Source organism: Mycteria americana, chromosome Z (assembly GCF_035582795.1).
Source record: "Mycteria americana isolate JAX WOST 10 ecotype Jacksonville Zoo and Gardens chromosome Z, USCA_MyAme_1.0, whole genome shotgun sequence".
In the NCBI taxonomy this organism is placed as follows: domain Eukaryota; kingdom Metazoa; phylum Chordata; class Aves; order Ciconiiformes; family Ciconiidae; genus Mycteria; species Mycteria americana.
Window position 1 is genome coordinate 51,911,306 of NC_134396.1, and position 18,567 is coordinate 51,929,872.

Here is an 18,567-nt window from a genome sequence, read left to right on the forward strand (position 1 = left end):
AAAGGTAACAGAAACAGTCTCCAAGATATTTCCTGGAGACTGCAATTAGCATGTTTGAGCAATTCTTTGAGATCTCCCACTAAAAACTGGCCTACTGTACTTCAAAAAGCAACAGTACATTTTTTTTTTAATACTGAAAGTGATGTCCCTTGATTTTCATCAGAGACGACATATCTGTCAAGAAGGGAGATCATGAGAAAAGGTGCCAGCTCTTGCCTGGTAGCACAAGTTGGGTTTAACACTCATCAGGAAAGAATGACTGCAAATCTGATGTTAGTGCAACAGCTTGACCTGACTTGCCATTGTCATGCTTTGGTTGTCATTACAAAGAACAAAGTAAGTAAATAATGGAGAAAAAGAAGAAAAAGGAGTAATAGTGTGCATGTCTGTGCTTGTATGTGAGACAGTGAAATAGCAGTTTTGATGCAGAATATCCTGCAGGAAACAGATACTTATTTTTCAGGACAATGAAGACCAAAATCAAAGCAATGGAACAAGGACATTTTAAATGTACTGTAATAAAGATTATCTTAACTGGAGAATCAGGTTGGGAATAAAGATCACTAGAGAAGTTTGCAGAATGAAACTGTTTATAACACAATATTATTATTAACAGACTGGGGTTGATCTACTCCAGACTAATTACTGGTAGGAGGATCATCTGGTCCACGTTTTCTCTATTCACTTCACAATAACCATCTTCTCATAGCCTTACTGGGTAGGCTGGAATGCATGCACATCCTCTAATGTTGACATATTATTTTTAAGACCTACTTAACAAGTTCTTTTGTGCATCTGAGAACCTGTATTAGAATTCCTCAGGTCCTAAGCTTTGGTCCATTCACCATTCCCTTAATAGCCTCAGAAGCCAAGGTCACTTTTGTTACTTATTTTTGGTAGAATGGCTTTTTTTCCTGCTTATCATTGGTCTTCCAGATCATTTATTCACTGTCATCTACGATTAGCCACACAGAATTTTTTCAGCAGTGAGGGAAGATCCATCTTCTCTTACTTTATTTTCATGCTTTTCTCACAATACAAGTCACATTCATGACAACTTTTAAAATAAGTTTGCTGAGCAAACCTTTTGCTGACATCTATGGGACACCTTAGTCTTCAGTCTGTGCTTAACTGCTCAGCACTCTCACAGAAAAACCTGAATGGGGCTTTTCAGAGCTCCTTTTCACCTCCTCCTTTCTCAAAGTTCTCCTTGTTTCTCAAGCTTCTGGAAAGCCACTTCAATCACTTCTCTTTTCACTGTGACTTTTAAGCCACAGAAATGACTCACTGTCTCAGGCCACCATCAGAGCTCTACCTGCACTTACTACTTCTGTAACAAGTCATGATCTCTGTACCCATCCACCACCAGTCAGTACTCCCTACTGCTCCAAGCATGCCGAGTTTGGCTAGACTGTTATCTTCCTCCAACTCTCAGAACACCTTGGAAACACTGATCTGCTGCTTGCATAGTTAGAAATATTCTTTGTGATACATCACACTACAGGAGAGAAAGGAAGAGTAGAGGCTACTTACTTCTGTAGCTACTGAAAATCTGAAAGAATATCCGTAAATATATTTTTAAAAGTCATTTAAGCCCTTAGGAATCCATTTACACCAAAAAGAGTGCTGAACTCCTGACAGTAAACATGTTTAGTCTTCTGTTGCATAGCAACTTAAACACTTATCCTTGCTTCAGAGTCATGGAAGTCATCAGCTGACACTCATTCTAGCACAGTACATGGCTCTGCTGAAAAGTGTTGCTCCCTCAACTCATGCACAAAACCATTTTTAAGAGTCAAACACATCTCCATTTTAAAAGAAGTGAGTTATAAATAATTTATTTAGAGATCACAGGTGCACTAGATGTGCACACAGGCACATAGCAAAGGTGCACTAAAATAGACCTAGAGTACATTTTACAGACTAAGAAAGTTAATAGAGAAACGTCTGGAGAAAAGGTTTTCCTTTCTGGCAAATCAGCTCCTTCCTGAGGTCTGGTAGAAAGAGATGTATCTCTCATTGAGGTCTTCCACGTCTACCTTATTTCTGTGACATACTTAGACAATAACATATTCCTGCAATACAGGCGATGGAGCAAAATACAGAATTCTATGAATTATAGAATCACAGAATCATTTGGGTTGGGAGGGACCTTTAAAGATCATCTAGTCCAACTCGCCCTGCCATGGGCAGGGACATCTTCCACTAGATCAGGCTGCTGAAAGCCCTATCCAACCTGACGTTGAACACTTCCAGGGGTGGGGCATCCACAACTTCTCTGGACGACCTGCTCCAGTGTTTCACCACCCTCATTGTAAAACATTTCTTCCTTCTGTCTAACCTAAACCTATCTTCTTTCAGTTCAAAACCATTGCCCCTTGTCCTCTCGCTAGAGGCCTTGGTAAAAAGTCTCTCTCCTGTCTTTCTTATAAGCCCCCTTTATGTATTGAAAGGCTGCAGTAAGATCTCCCCAGAGCCTTCTCTTCTCCAGGCTGAACAACCCCAACTCTCTCAGCCTTTCTTCATAGGACAGGTGTTCCAGCCCTCTGACCATTTTCATGGTCCTCCTCTGGACCCACTCGAACAGGTCCATATTTTGCTTGTACTGGGGACTCCAGAGCGGGACACAGTACTCCAGGTGGGGTCTCATGAGAGTGGAGTAGAGGGGGAGAATCACCTCCCTCGACCTGCTAGCCACGCTTCTTTTTATGCAGCCCAGGATATGACTGGCTTTCTGGGCTGCAAGTGTATATTGCCAGCTCATATACAAAGATATGAAGAGATGTTAATGTCTCCTTCAGGTTAATAAATTATCACCTGCTCAAAAAAACTGTACCTTTTTTTTCAACTTGTGGCCATAAACTAGCACCCGCCTGTGATAAAGAATAAAATTACATCAATTTCTGTTTGTTTTACTCCCCCGCCCATTATAAATGAATGAACTACCTTCACACTTACAAGATAAAAGTCAATGTGTCAGTCTGTAAGTTCAAATCAATCTATTTTTTATTAATAGAGACAGAACCTGCATCAAGTAAATTATTTTTTATTATACATTGGTTGCAAGCTGCTGGCATTAATGGGCTTTTTTTTCCCCTTACACTCCCAATAGCTAAGACTACTATTTTCTCATATATTTTACTCTTGCCTCATGGAACTGTTTAAACACATGGAAATATTAAAGGGTAAGATAAAACCTTAAAAAATGATGGAGAACACTTGAACAGAGTGACCCTTAGCATGTGTATGAATTTAAGGATTTGAAATGAAAGATGGGAGATGTGTTTAGATGATTCATAGAGTCAAATCTAAGCTAATACAAAGCAAATGTCTGTAGCAAGGTACAGTAGCAGTGATGAGAAAACAGCACAAAAGAAAAAACATTTGATTAACTAGGAAAAACCATAGAACCGACAAGTTGAATACCAAACCCAAGCAACTATTTGCCATAATTTGGTAGTTCTCCTTTTTCCTTTGTTTCATTCTTTCTGCATGAATTCACAGAAGAGAAACTATTTTCCTACGTGTATAGCTACAAAGCACAGATACAAACTGACTGATGGATGTTCCCATTCAAAACTTTTTCATGACTTGTCAATGTACTAATTTAGCAAGCTTTTTCTTTCTTCTCCTCAACTTTCTTCCTGCTCCAAATACTAACCCTATAAAGGCCAGGTTAGAGCAAAAGGTGCCATCTCAGTTATATGGAAGTTGATAGGTTTATTCTGGTTTGTTTCAGTAGGGTTTGGGTTTCATCCACATAATCTAACCGGAATCTTTCCTCATGACACCTTTTCATTAATGCTATACCATCTGTTACATAAGTATCTCCCAATTTCCCACAACGCAAATGGAAAGGAATACCTGGTTGGAACTTCATAAACAATTAATCTGTGTATAATCTAGAAGACAGTTCAGCTCAATCCTTTCCATGCTCTGCATGTTTCTGTGAAAGTCCAAGCTTTCACTACCTGGCTGTCTTTTATGACCAATGGGGAAGGCGAAAAATACCCAGCAAAGCTTTTCTGAGCGAGATAGTTTGTTGACTGGAAGGACACTTCTATCATACAGTCTTACAGACCTACATAATAGCTAGTAATAATAGCAACAGTCCTCTGTCACTCATGACTGGAGACAGCAATACATTCAAAGAATCTGAGTTAATGCTAATGCTCATGACCAGTGAATATGCTAAGCATAATAGGAGAAAGGTGCTGTGCTGCTTTGCCTACACAGTTGTCCTAACGTGCTTCAGTTAGAGCATGTCTCTGCTATTCCAGATGAACACATGTCTTCAGACCAATGACTAAATAGTGCTGAGCTGTGCAGTTTTCCTTTGTGATTAAACAAACATTAAGGAATACGTAAACCCCTCTAAACTCATTGTAACTGGCTAACCAAATCAGACTTCTATACAAATCTTTAGAGACTAAAGATTGGAGCACCACTATGTCTCCATTCCCCAATCAACAGTTCAACACAAGCAAATAATGCTTACAAAAGTTATGCATACTGACAGTGCAAATGAAAAACTTTGGCAGGAAAAGTAGTGTTGGATTTCCATTCTGGAAAGCACACTGGGCCCAATTCTAAGAAAACAGTTATAAAAGCAAGCAAAAGAAAGCAATTGCATTTTAAGTAAATAGGGCTAGAAATGTAAGTATGTTTTAGAGGGAGTCAATTGCTTTTTTTCCTCTCATATATATTGTAAATATTACTTATTTCCTTCTCTAAAAAGAGTATTGGTGTTAGTTTGGATTAAAGAGAAGTGATGAAGCAGAGGGATGAATGGGAGGAAGAGAAAAATAATAATCAGATTGGAGATGGCACAAGAATATTTTATTGGCTTTAGGGAAGGAACTACCTTTGCCTTCACAACTAATTATCTATTCAGTAAAATGAGACTACCTTTCACACACAGAAACATATGTAGAGGTGGGGGAAATAAGGCAAAACAGGGAGTGAAAGTATGGGAGAGCAACAGACAAAAGAAAATGTGTAGTGTATAGAAAAAACAGCATTTCCTAACAGCAAAATGAGAAGGCAGTCATAGAAGACAGGTATTTTACTTCACTGAGATTTTCAAGTTTTTAGGATACTTACAGCCTAAGCTCATATTTTGACTCACAATCATGCTCTGTCTGTTTTTGAAGCAGAACTCCCACCTCTGCTGAAGGAAAAGCTCTGCCCTGAGCAGTAACCATTGCTGGAAAAGCGTCCTTTCCTCTCCACTCATCTCCTCTTCTCACTCATCTCCCTCTCCACTCATCTCCTCATCCACATCCTCCCCAGAGGTGGCACAAGTGGTGACAGCACCACTGCTCCCTGCTGCTGGCACATTTCATGGACCTAGGGGTTGATCCAGGCCAACTGTGATGGCGGGCTAGCGTCCTAGGCAGAAGTTTCGTCTGTGGCATCAGCTGGGTTGATACCAGAGGTCAGCCTCCAGCTGAAGGGCAAAGACACAAGCCCACACTGGGACCTCTCCTATTGCTGAAGCTAAAACTGAAAAAACAGAATCCAAGAGTGTGTCCAATTTCACCTAGCCCACGGGGGCAATTTTAACAGGCAGAAATTGGGCAGAGTGATAAATAAGCAGCCTGCTTTCTACCAGCCATACTCCCTTCCTGAAAGAGCCTTTATTTACATGTCTCAGAGTAGCTATTCAAGCCTCTGAAAGGCTATTGAACCAGTTCCTTGGTAGGAAACCTTGATAACGGCTTGGGTGAGCAAAGATACCGCAGCCAAGAAATGAATTTGACCCATGTCCTGCACAGTAATGATGAAGCCTCCAATAAATGCAAAATGATAATTTTCCCATTGCATGACTATTAAATATCTATTAGATGATGGCAATTACAGAGATTATATTTCAGCTATGAGAGGAGACACTTAAGTATTTTTGAATTTTAGTTTCCATTTAAATAATACATACCTATGTCACTGAAATAATATATAATACAACATAACCACGTGTTCATGTTAATCTTGAGCTTACATGCTTTGTCAAACTGTGGTCTGCAGTCCTGACTTTTTCTGAGGATTGGTGAGGGCATGACAAAATGTTCATTAAAAATTAACATGTGCAAAACTATCTCCCAAGTCAAACATGGGCAAATGGAGTGGAAGAGGAATCTGGCTTGTAACAATACAAGAGTGGGACTGGTCGGATAAGACTATTCAACTATGCAGCCAGTGCTTCTCTGGGAAAGCCATGTCATATTAAGAACAGAGAAAAATCTTTTGTTTAAACAAAGATGACAATTCAGCTAGAGGCGAGTAATGGAAAAAGAAAAATGTAGTCTTACTGCAAAGTTATAATAATAGTAACGTGCAGCAGACTGACTGGTGGACATTGTTAAGTGCTTTGAAACACACAGGTAACTTTGGTTTAAATTTATAAAATATGCTTTTCAAAAACCTATGGAATTCTTAATATTTTAGAAAGCATTACTACAACTTACAATTGATTCGCATTTTTCCTGTGAAAATTGCAACAGAATGTTACTGGAGCGGTGTAATTGAAGTTAATAACTTGCACTAATTCTAGCTTTCACCATTAGATCTAGTCTTTCCTACTGATGTGAGTATCTGTTCTTACAGTAATGCCCAGTAAACATATTTCTGTAACAGAAAAAATCCTAACTAACCAATTTTCTCTCTTTTCAAAACAACGCAAATGCCGTCATCTTCAGAAAATAAAAAACCAAATATATGAGGAATAAGAATAAAATGCAGTGTGTCCATTATGTATATTAAGGAATTAGGAACACAATAATGGAAGAACCTACTCAAATTGTAAAATTCTGTCTTTGCCACTTCAGAAAACCCTGGAATAATTTATTTGTTCCCCAGAACATCTATTCCACAGGTCTGTATTCTTGAGAGACCATTTTCTAACACCTTATATCAACTGTTAAATCTACCCTAAAAAAGACAAAAAGACAACTATGGGACATTCTGCTCCCTGCTGTGGATTATTATATTCTGTGTCCCTGCAATAGGGGGAAGTTTATAAAGATGATCCCAGGATGAGGAGTATGCCCTGTACCATGGAGCATGTCATTAATGGCACTGATACTGAAACTGATGTTGGAAAATGTAGCCTATGAACTTAATATGTTCAGGATGCTCTTCGCTCATTGGACTGATAAACAGGTTAAAACTCTATTCAGCTTGTGCCCAACTTCCCTTGAAGACTGAAGTCAATAATGTCTAACATCAGCTCTGGATAGGTACAGTAAAACAACATGTTCAATGCTGTGTTACTTGTTAGACTAACTTCAATCATATAGAAGAAAATCTGACTTCTTTTGATTTAATCAATATGATCTGAAGTCTCCCTTTTAGAGATTATTAAACAAAATATCCATTACAGGCCCTTAAATTTGATCAATTGCAATGGACCAGAGCAGATTAATCAGATATAAAAGCTATTGATTTTATGATAATAAATCCCACAGCTGTCATTGAATTAACCAACCAGAAGAGCCAGTCTTCATACAAATTACTTTGGTAAAATAAGGAAGCAGAAGTTACTCCTTAGGATCAAGATTCCACAAAACCTTTAAACAATTAAAAAGCATTCACCGAAGCATGTGCAAGCATGTGTTGAAGAACATGATTGAACAGAAAGCATTTGCTGCATCACAATTATGTCGAGCTCAAAAGTGAGAGATTGCCTTACAAAGTCCTTTAAATATGAAAAGCACACTTAAACAATACACAGGAGCCCACACACTGCCAAGCCAAAGGACTAGCACCTTTAAAGAACAACTGTTGCTCACTTTTCACATCCTATTAAGCTCTAGCTTCACTACAAACAATGCCAACCAAAATGTCAATTAGCAGCAATGAGATGCGATTGGAGTTCCGCCAAGCCCACCAACTGGTTTCACAAGGACATGCAATAGACCAAGAAAAACTGTTTTCAGTCACTGCTACCATTGGTCAGAAACAAATATATAATACCTATGCGAAAGGCTGCAGAACCCACTACTGATTTTACAAGCAATAACTTCCCAATAGAAATTCCTGTGGTTTTTAAGTACAGAGATTAATGGATGTTTTTCCTCCAGAAAGATTTCCTGTCTTTAGCTTGCCTTTCTCCAAGATTTGCTGATATGACAGCCTGCTGCATCAATTTCTCTTTTCTACTACATATTTCAGAAAGGAGTATAGAGAAATATGACAAAAGAAGTTGTCATGATTGGCTAGTATTTGCCAAAAAAATCAAAATGTGACCTCTCCATTGTATAACTTGTTTTATTTTCTTTCTGTGGGTTTCATGCACTTCAAAATGCGTCAATAGAGGCATCCAGCAGGTAGGTGTCTACTATTATTACTGCTGTTATAAATCAAATAAAGAAAAAAAGGAATTACGACAATCCTGAAACGAATCAGCTAGCCAGTTCACTAAACTGCAAGATTACAATAAAAAAAATGAAGAAGAAAAAAAGAAAAAAAGACTGTGTAAAAGCATTTTAAAAAACTCTTTTAAAAGGAAAGGAAATACTTATCACTTTCTTGATTAAAGCCTTTAAGCAAAAACTGAACTGTCTTACTGTTACTTACTTACTATTATGCTAAAAGTCATGGTATATTGCCAGTGGTTTTACTAAGTTACCGTCAGCCATGTAATTAACAGTAATTTGAAGTGAGATCTTCAGCCTGAATTCGAGCTACTCAACTTCAAGTCATCAGTGTTACAGAAATGAAGTCTGTTTACACATTGGCATATTTCCCAGATATTGCGTGCCCAGAAATTGCTTTGCATATTACAAACAAGTTTATGGAAATTGAAAACAAAAAGAACAGATTTCCTCTTCTCTTTTACCTCTGTTTCAGAGGATGATCATCGTACCAAAATAGCAACAATGGCTTAGCAATCTCATGAGTTAAAACCAGGAGATCTCAGGCAAATTTTGCTCTCTACAACAGCCTTTCTGCATTACCCTTGTTGATGAGCAGCCTACTGCTCTCTAAATGGATTCTCTAGGAAAAGGACAGATGTTTGCTACTAACATCAGAGAGTTGTGGTTTCCAAATGCATCGGCCAAATCTTCCTCTACCCATATCCTCTCAAACCCGTCTTTCTACCCCCCCAGAATTCATTCAGTTCACCTTCTAATTGACTCCACAGACAGTCAGTGTGATCTCTATGGATATGCTCCCACTGTGAAACGTCCCTGGGGACTTAGGGAAACCCACAAACTACAGCGAATCAATTCCTCTATGAAAACCCATGACAAACCCTTTGCAGGCAGCAGAAATCCCAATTGCCATCAGTGGTCTACAGGTCAAGACCTGTGTTTTGTTTCCAGTGCCAGCTTAGAGCAATCCCCTATAGCTGGCCCTGCTGCACCATCTCCTCGGCACACAGTCCCCACAGCATAGCTCACAGCTACACTTGTGAGGTTTCATGTAGCCATGCAGCTTCCCATCTGGTGCAGGCATGTGTACCTCACTGTTTAGAGAGGAGAACACACTGCAGCACTGAGGGAGGGGTTCCCTCCTCGATCTTGTTTCATCAGCCCTCAGGGCTTTGCTTTAGTGATTTTAAAATGACTGCTAGCTCTGCAAAGGAAGATAAAAAGAAACACTGAGATTATTTTCTGAAAGCTTCTTGTCATTGAGAGCTATGTTCTGCAGTCTACCTTCTCTCTCTTGCATCTTGTTCTGTACTCTGTCCTTTACAGACTAAAGGTGAGAAAGGCCTCATATGGAAAGTTCATGCCAAACATGAACCTTTCAAACAGTCTGCAAAGCCCACAGATAGATTTTACATTGTAGGAGCAGTCTAGAACAAACAGGAGGATACTGCTCTCTTAGCCGTTCTGTATGTTAGTTTCATCTGAAGCTAAAGATTTTGATATAAGCATAAGCTGTGCCACCTGTTGGTTTCAGTGCGACTCTGATACACCCACTACTTCCTCTCTGCCAACACTTCTGGTGAGTGTGCCCACATTTATACTGAAATGGAAAAAATAAACAAACCCTCCTGAGTCTCCAAAATGTTCTGAAACCAGCAGTTGCACTTGTTCTCAGTAGGGTCTTATCTCAGATCCTTTTACATGTCTTCTTTGCTTGCAAGTTGTGAGAGAAAATTATTACTCATTCTGGTTGGAAATTCCCCTGTATCCCACTGCTAGCCAATAAAGTACAACTAAGTTTAAAATGAAAGGCAAGTTCTAGCAATAACTTTCTCTACGTCAATTTTCTTTGACTACTTCACTAAATATATGCTTCAAAAAATGCAAATGATGACTCTTGTTCCCGTTAAATACAGAATGGAAAATGTAACTATGTCTACAATTAAGGACAGCAGGACACCTAAGAACAGGACTCACAGGAACAACCTCTGCTGAAAGAGATGCTTAACACAGCATGCACAGTGGGGCAGAGACTTGAGCCTAGCCTGGGAAGGAAATGAGGAGTGGTAAAGAGATTTAAATCTCATTCCATCTGAAATGCAGGCACCTAGCATCTCTACTCAACTATCGTGCACCTTCTAACACCAAAGAGGCAGAATCCAGATCTGTTGCCTAATGAATCAGTTATTTTCCTTCAAAACATGTTCCATGCTTAAAACATGACCCTGCATGACAGCACTGACCTAACCACCTGGCCTCTTTATCTCCCAGGAATCTGAAATACAGCAATGCTCACCCTTTTTCTCACTTTCTAACTCAGTCTCTTAATTCTTTTATGCAAACTGGAAGAGGCTAGTAGGCTTCCTTAGTCTCTGAAAAGCCTATACTTTGCTGATGTAGCAAATACACAAATTCCTTCCCTCATGTGGTGGGATGACCCTGGCCAGCAGCCAAGCACCCACACAGCTGCTCTCTTGCTCCCTGCTCCCTCCTTGGTGTGACGGGGGAAAGAACAGGAAGAGCAAAAGCAAGAAAACTCATAGATCAAGATAAAGACAGCTTACTAGGTGAATGAAAGACGAGGAAAAAAGGCAATCGCTCACCACCACCCACAAAACAGACCAAGGCCCACCTCGTCTCTCAGCAATAGCCACCTTGGAAGACACCACCCTGCCCCTTCTTCTTCCACTACTGCAGTTTTATTGCTTGCTGAGCATGATGCTCTATGGTATGGCATTTCCCTTTGGTCAGTTCAGGTCAGCTGTCCTGGCTGTGTCCCTCCCCAGCTTTTTGCCCACTACCAGCTTACTCACTGGTGGAGGGAGAGTGAGACATGGAGAAGGCTTTGAGGCTGTGCAAGCACTGTTCAGCAACAGCCAAAACATCGGTATGTTACTAATACTGTTTTACCCACAAATCCAAAACACAGCACCTGTATTTTGGCACAGGGCTGCCATGAAGAAAGTTAACTCCATCCCAGCCAGATCCAGTACACTTCAGAAAGAAGAATGAACAGGAGTTTTTCTCCTACACAATGGAGAATGCTAAACCCTGGGACTCCTTATGTAAAAGGAAGAGACGGACTGCTTCCCCACAAGCTGTGTTTGGGAGGAAGGTAGCCATTAGCCTTGGCATTTGGTAACTTCAGACATAAAATGCCTAAATGCTACTCAGTGCTTCTGACTTGAAGCACTTAAGTCTTTCTCTATATACAAAGAACAACCTCGGAACTTCAAACAAACCCATTAAAGCATTCTTGAAGAAACTCATGTTTCTTCGCACTAAAAAAGGGAGGCTACAGAAGATACTAAGCCAAACTGCTCCTTCCTCCTTCCTGACACCACTGAAGGTGGATTGTCCCAGTGTATTATTTCACTGAAGGACTGGACTGTTTATTCATTTTCACAAACAACCCAATGACTTGAATTGGAGTAAAAGGTAACTGACAGGACCTGGTGGCATCATCTTTCATCTGTCGCAGTCACCCATGCAGAAAGAAATGCCATACTCTGTTCTTGATCTAGTTCTGCTAACGCCAATGTGGCAGCTAGAATGTGTATCCATTTCTATCTTCTCCCTTTTGGTCTGCTCTTTTTGTTTTGTTACCCTACCCCCCCCCCCCCAAAAAAAAAACCCAACAACCCATGTAACAAAGATCAAAAGACAAAAAAAAGCTTAGTCTTTTAAATGTTCTTTTACTGTCTATTTTTATTATTTTTTTTCCAGATGAAGGGATCAATTTGGAAAAAAGTTCAATGAAGAAAACTGTTACTGGCTGGATGCTCAATACAACTGCTCCTCATCACAAAAGTTCAGTAAGATCAAAGCTAAATGCACATATCTTTGAAAACTCTTGGTAAGCATTACAATCAAAATAAAAATTAGCAGAATTGTTGTAAGTTTTACCTTAGAAACATCACTTTAAAAAAGGAAGTAAACCTGACAGAACTTCCTCATGCACACATGTATCATATAGAATCAAGAGATAGCTCACCTCACGTCCAAAAAAGGAGAGAAGCTACTGCCCATCCTATTAATACCATCTGCCCAACATGAATCTCTACGGAATCCAGTCCTCTCTGACTTCGCTCCTCAAAGACAGACTATAAAAACTGTTTCTGGTTTGCTTCTCAGCTGCACAGCTAGAATTTTTGTTACAGCAGTATGATAATTAGCATTATGCAGCCCTGGTAATTAGCTGCTGGGCTGAAAGATCAACCCTGGAGTGTCTCCACTGCAGGAACGAGAGCATCACCTCCTGCTCTCCTATTAAGGGCAGAAGATCCCGGGATTCTTCAGATCCCGGGATCTGAAGAATGACCTCACACAATAGATTAAGTTCTGAAAATTCAAACTAATTGGCACCCCATTTGTTTGTATAACTTATAAACAAAGCCAGCTGTACTGATGTATTATGAAGGGCACAAGGGTAATGTAATATAGAATTCCTATTTTAACATCCACATGTATGAAACATGGGATTGTACTCCACTGAAAACTAGGGAAATGTGTGAATTTTTTTGCTAATACTGTGAATATTTGGATGACATGATGCAAAACACATGGCCATTTTATATCAGGTATAGTATTGTATTTTTAGCTTAATGGACTTTTTTTAATCTTTTGTTTTCTGCAGTGATTATTTATTGATCTATGTACTCCAAAATGTCTTTTCTTAAGAAATATATTTTAGCAGTAAAGAAAAAAAGTAAAGTCTGTTAGCAGTAAAATAACTAACAGAACTGTTTACAATATAGATTGCTCCCAGCAATTGTTTCTTTATTAGCACAGAGCTGCTGGAGAACTATTTGATTTCTGCATGTTTAAGTTTCTCCAAGTATTTTTTCTGTAATTCCCACAGCAAAGGACTCTCGAGCCATGGTGAAGTTGTGTAAAAGGTCACCACATTCAAACAGCAGCTGTTTGCTTTCACTAATAAAGGAAAAAAGACTGCACTGAACAGTGACCATAAATAGGCATAGCATACTCTTTACACAGGCAAAACACAGAGATTTCAGTGGGAATTCCACCATGTTTAATGCAGGATCAACTCTAATACCACTCTTACACAGGCAGGAGCAAGGAGGAAATAAGTTGAGCACAGGCAAATCCCACAGGATGTCCACGCGACTGTTCTGTACCCAGAAGACGGGAAGGAATCTTACGTGAAGCAATTTCAGCCATATTGCTGTTGAGTGACTAATAGTTCATGGGATGGTTCCAATAGGGAAAAAAGCCAAGAAAACATTCTTACACATGAAGATGAGTGTAAGAACTTTGTTTTGTGGAGTTGGGAGAGTAAACATGAGAAAAAACTTCTCAGAAAACTACTGTATTGTAAAAGACTGTATTGCTTGGCAGGGTGGGGGAGTGGTGGTGTTCTGCCTCTTCAGCAGATGTCTTCAGCTCTTCTTTTCCTGCTTCTGCTGGCAAATATCTGTGCAAGGCTCTGGGAGTTAATGCTGGCCTCCACCTGATGTACCAATAACATACTTAGTCTCAGGAGCCTTCCCTACTCCCTCCAGGGAACTGCAAGGCAGGAGCTGTAGCAGAAAGCATCTGCTGATCCTACTTTCAGGTTTCGTTGTCTGCCACCATTGGAAGTAAACAAGATCTGGACTCTAATCCCAGCAGGCTCAGTTCCTGTTTGCCTACTGTTTAATGCATATTCCATTAGAGCTCTGCTACTGAGACCAGACTTTATACAGACACTGTCCACACCTCAAAGAGTATCATCTCACTTGGAAAATATTATTAAAAATGAAAGAGCTCAGCATTAAATCTCAGGCATATTAATACATCAAAGTTTCTGAAATTTGTTGTTAAATTCAATTAAAAAAAAAAAGTTGTGTGGTTTGCTCATTATAATTACTTTGTAATTAACCTCCCTGGCAGTGGCATTAGAGAGCAAATTAATCGTTTTAATCAGTTAAGCTCTTCATTTTTAGATTCTAGTTCCATCTTGAACTCTGTTATGTATTGATTACCTCAATTATTTTGTCAATAATGTGTGCACAATTATGTTGAAAGTTCCATAAAACAGCTTTTAGAAATACTTCGTGAAAAAATCATGCAACTGCCCCCAAATCACTTTCCAAATCCAATATTCTAACTTGAAATACAAACTTGTTGATCAAGAAGTACAAAAGCAAAATAGAGAAAATAAATTGTCACTTGATCTAAATCTACTGAAGTAAAAAATCTGAATCCAATGGACATTTAAGATATGCTACTGATTAAAAAAGTAGTTATCATGTTGGAATTAGTATTTACATAATCTGTTCTCAAACTCTGAGATTTTAGAGGTGTGGCCATCACTCACAGAAGTTTAATAAGGCATGAAATCTGCAAAAAAGCAATTTCTTTTTCAAACACCACATTACCTTTTTTATGACCCAAAACATGCATAAATGGACAGAAAAAAATAATTTTTCAAAATCATTCTCAGAATGCAGTCATTATTCTACTATCTGATCAAGAGTAACTCCCAAATACTATGTGCTGCTCAGAAAGTTTCTGTCATTAAAAGAAAACAGGAGACAGAATTTCAGTATGTGATTGCAGCAAAACTGCCCTTTTATTACATAGAACAGTACATAGGAGTACAGAATTTGGCCTCATTAGATCAGAACAGAAGTCTAAGAAAGTTAATGTTCTGTCTTTAGAAACTGCCTATGCCTTATGCTTTAAAGACTGCTGAAGGAAAAACCTAATTTGCCTGAACAATTTGGCAGTGTGATACACACAAAAAAGAAAAGGGACAATACTTTCCAAACCTTGTGGCCATCAGCCTGCACCCTTCAGCATTAAATGTCTCTATTAGTACTTCATTTGTCATGTTGGAATTATGAAATTTATTGACAATTAGTTACTAAATGATGTAGCTCACAATACACTGCATTTCCATATTTTTAATAAAATTTTAGGTGCATTAAATCAAACTCTTGATATAAATTTAAATTTACACTGGGAATTTATTTGTTCTTCCAAAAAAAGGAAGAGTTTGTAATTGTAACTTTTTAGGATAGACATCTCTTTTCAGGCAGTTTTCAGGCCTGTATCAGTGTGTTTTGTATTTTTAGATTATGAAGACCTGTAGTTGCAATATAATACATTAAAGTTTCAAATAAAAGCCTCATTTCAAGCAGCTGAATGATATGGATATAGTATAGCCTTGTGGTATACCACATCCACAGGTATATCTGTGGTATCGGAAAAACAGCATAGGTGCATAAGTCTTCTGAAACAGCTTAAGGGAATCTTTTAGCCTATTAAACATAAAATTGCACCTTTTAATTTGTCTCCATTAGAATATGCTTTCAAGTTGAGGAACAGTCCTTCAATAGACAACCCTCCTAGTATTAGGTCTTTGGCATGGTCTAACAAAAATCTCACTGTGTTTAAGTCGTTACGAATTTGGGAGGGTTTCAAGATATAAAAAGCAACATAAGAGCCACACTGACTCTTGACTGATTCTCCTGTCATTAAAGTCTAATTTAAAACAGCTCTGACTACCTCCATATAAATTATTGTTTAATGCAATATATGCATTCTCAAATAAAGAGTAAAGCCAGAATGTTTTGGAATTATCAAGGCAAGAAACGGGAAACAAAAGAAGTGAATACATACTTGTATGCAGGTTAAGAGGAGGTTGGGGATGTTACAAATACTAATACAGTACAGTGATTGCAAATGCTACACTCCCACGTGTCTGCTCTACACTTCTGTAGCCTTTAATGACAATCATTGAGCTACACTCAAACACGCAACTATTTGAGAATGCTCACAGTCTACAAAACAAAGGCTGCAGATGCAAATACTTTCCTTGTGTAAAGTAAGACAGTCTACAAAAACCGCTTCTTGCAGTTCAGCTTTCCTTATCATGCTTTCATCAATAAATCAAACTCCATCTCCCTTTTACTGCTCAAGAGGCTGAGAAACATCATGTAAGCCTTGCATTCTCACAGTCTTGCACATATGCTCAGGCACCCTATGAAGGAAATTAGATGCTCTGCACAGGTCTTACTGTGTGTTTTAACAGGCAGGTTTTGTGGGTAGATTTCCTGTTTTCACTTCTCATTCAACTAATAGCAATCTTCACATTATGTTTATTTTACCCTTATTTTACCCTTATTATTTTACCCTTATTTTACCCTTATTTTACCATTTCTGTTTTGCAGCACCACAGGTCCCTCCACTAGGTCATCACTGTTAACATAGTCACAAAAACTTGCAAGGAGAGAGCTTGCAAAAGCATCAAATATACAAACAAATACATGAAATAGATCAAAACAAATACACAAAAATAGTTCAGATTCATTAAACAATGAGTGTTTTAAAGAAGTTCCTTTTAGGTAGTATCTCTTCAGAGGCTCATAAATCATAAGTTTACACTGAATTTGAAATAAATATGAGCACAAGAGATAGAATATAGTATTATTATGATTTTCCTTAAAACTAAGTATGTAAGTTGCACACACAGTTTTAAATGGCAGCAGACTTAGCTGTCCATTAGTTTCAAACTGAAGTTAGCAGTTGTAATTTGCTTAAACTTTCCCAAGTCTTCCTGCTCAAAATGGACTGATTTGATAATGAGGTTATGCAGCTTTAAATTTTACTTTATTTTTCAAGTTACATTACTTATTTGTAGAAAACATTATTTTTTAGCTCAGGCATATTTTCATTTAAGAACAGTTTTGCCTATTAATTTCTCATACTACCATGGTATTCCATCTGACACATAAACCTAACAGATCTTAAACAGATGTAATTCAACCTGTACAGATGTACTCTTTCCCTAGATTTAACTTTGTTGTAATACAAACATCATTATTACGGGCTGGTGTTTTAAGACTGCCTTCTAAGAAATCTAAAGCATATTTGTTCCAAATATATTACTGCTAACTGTATCACTTCCAAGCTTGACTCACGAAGACATATTCACCTCATGCACCTCACTTTGTAAAGTCAAGAGTTAGACCAAAGATAAATTTGATTTCTTGTTTTGTCCTTACTCGAATAAATTATGATATTCGGTTACTTCCCACAAGAACAAAAAAGGGAAAGCAAGGTGACTAAACAAGCAAGGTTTGAAGGACCTAAGGTTTAGAGCACAGATTCAACAACCTGACAAATTTGTGCAGTCATATCAGATGACACTGCTAGGTATAATGTGAAATACAGCATAGTCTAAATTTTCAACACCAATTCTGATGGCAGAGCTTTTGTTGTCTTTCAGAGAGACGATGTAGGTGCTAATTATTTTTTTTAAGACAAAGCCCCCTAAAGGACCTTCAACTTGGGCAACTGAAAGACTGCACATTCTGAATTACCATTCACATTTGATAATTTTGCCCAGATTTAGCAGATGCAAATGAGAACAGCTGTTTGTAAACTGGAAGCAATCTTATTTATTCAGATGTATACACACACACAAAACCTGCTACACCTATCGGTGTGTTACAGGCATTTTGAATACTTGAAAATTCAACCCAATCAAGGCCCATAAATAGCTAAAGTGTAACTGTATAATAAAACAACTATCCAAACAACTATGGAAACTGAGCAACTCAGTAAAAAATTAAAGGATTTCCAAAGGATTTCCAAATTCCAAAGGGAACAGATTATTTTTTTCCAGTGCCAGAAGGGTACCACATGAAGAACACAGCAGTTAATCTATTTGAGACATGGCAGAAGGAGAAAAGCATATTCAAAAGCCCTAATATCCTGAAGAACAACATATTTCTAAGCTTTGTTCTAATATTTTCGTACTAGATTGGGGTAACAGTTCAAACATCACCTCTGATCTTATCTCTGCTGCTGTAACAGAAACAACTTTTTAGGCAGATACATAAACAGTAACTGGTGTACAAGCCAATACTAATACTTTAAGTAATCTCCCAAAACTCCACAAACAGGCAGCACAGTCCAAGGAACTCAAGCTGAATATTATAATACTGTCATAATTCACTACACAAACAGATATTGCACTACCGTCATCTTCTGAATGTTTTTCATGCATAGCCCTACATACTCTTACTTGTAGTGACAAAGACACCGAAGCCTTCATCTGACAGTCTTGGTTAATCACGGGTTGAAAAAAAAGTCTCTGCACTAACCATGGAGCAATTTTTTTTTCAAAACAACTGGTTACATTAATGTTTTCAGTGATTCTGATCAATGTTTTTGAATTGCT

At 38.3% G+C, this 18,567-nt stretch overlaps 1 protein-coding gene across 1 annotated transcript in view; it reads right to left on the bottom strand.

Annotated features, from left to right (window-relative positions):
* The window catches only part of ST8SIA4 (ST8 alpha-N-acetyl-neuraminide alpha-2,8-sialyltransferase 4), a 63,691-nt gene that overhangs the window by 15,791 nt on the left and 29,333 nt on the right, over nt 1-18,567 (bottom strand). The window lies entirely within an intron of this gene.